This window comes from Mus pahari, chromosome 3 (assembly GCF_900095145.1).
Source record: "Mus pahari chromosome 3, PAHARI_EIJ_v1.1, whole genome shotgun sequence".
Lineage (NCBI taxonomy): Eukaryota > Metazoa > Chordata > Mammalia > Rodentia > Muridae > Mus > Mus pahari.
The window spans coordinates 149,810,772-149,812,083 of record NC_034592.1 but is presented as its reverse complement, the minus strand read 5'-3'; the positions used below and the strand labels follow the sequence as shown (position 1 = coordinate 149,812,083).

At 46.4% G+C, this 1,312-nt stretch overlaps 1 pseudogene; it reads left to right on the top strand.

Moving 5' to 3' along the window:
* The first annotated feature begins 321 nt into the window (after positions 1 to 321).
* On the top strand, positions 322 to 591 carry LOC110319632 (annotated as a pseudogene).
* Positions 592 to 1,312: the final 721 nt, after the last annotated feature.

Below are 1,312 nucleotides of genomic sequence, written 5' to 3'. Positions count from 1 at the left end.
TAGGGATACATCTGTATTCCTTCTACTTTGGAGGCAGAGGTAGAAAGCTTGGGACTTTGAGGCTGGCAGTGAGAGTCTGTCAGGAAAAGGCAGGCAGGCAGGCAGGCTGTATAGTATGTTATAGTATGTACAATTACACGCAATAGCAGACTGATTCCCACCCCACAGTGATGAGCAAAAGCCAGAAACCAGTGATGCTCCCGCACTTCCAGGATGAAGGTGGGGGAATGCTTAATGCCGAATCTTTTTTCTTTTTTTTTTTTTTAAAAAAAAAAAACGTATTTAGGGTTGCTCTTGTTGAATCCCAAACAAGCTCCCGACATGGGACTAGAGGACAAACGAAAGGTGCTCACTGGATCCAGAGACCCCAGAGAGGAAGAGGAGGAGGAAGAATTAGTGGGCCCGCTAACAACAGTGAGAAAGCACTGTGAACAGCTGGAGAAGTGTGTAAAGGCCCGGGAACGACTAGAGTTGTGTGATACTCGTGTGTCTTCCCTGTCACAGACAGGAGAGGGTTGTACAGAGGAGCTCTTCGACTTCCTGCATGCACGGACCACTGTGGCCCACACGCTCTTTAAAAGCTTGAGGTAAATGTGCAGATTCCTCTGCCTCAGATTCCCCTGGGAATCAGGAACAGTTCCCTGTTGTGGTTTTGAACATTTGTTTCTAACATAGTGAGTTCTTGAGAACCTCACTCATTTTGGCAGGTAGCTTCTCTTCTGGGTAATTAGCAGTGATTTCAACTTAATAAACTGATCTGAAAACTTGCAACAAAATGTATTTACTTATTTACTGTTGTTGTTTTTGAGATATAGCATCACTTCGTAGCCCTGGCTGTCCTGGAACTCACTCTGTAGACAAAGTTAGCCTCAAACTCACAGAGAACTGTCTGCCTCTGCCTCTGCCTCCTGAGTGCTGGGAATAAAGGTGTGCCTCAGCACTGCCCAGCCATATTTTTATGATTCTGTTTATGTGTAAGTGCTTGTGTGAGTGCATACCACATGTACAGATGTTCTCAGAGGCCAGACTCCCCTGGCATTTGAGTTACAGGTGGTTGTGGGCCACATTGTGGCTGCTGGGAGACAAACTCAGGTCCACTGTAAGAGCTAGTGCTCTTAGCTTCTTAGCTACTGAGCTATTATTGATCCAGCGCTCTCTCTCTCTCTCTCTCTCTCTCCCTCTCCCTCTCCCTCTCCTTCTCTCTCTCTCCAGTATTTTATAGAATTCCAGGTCCTCCCTAGTGCTGAGATCTTATGCAGGAACCTAGAGTGTCTAGTGTTACATACAGGTCAAAGCCAGGGTTGTGTGTGAG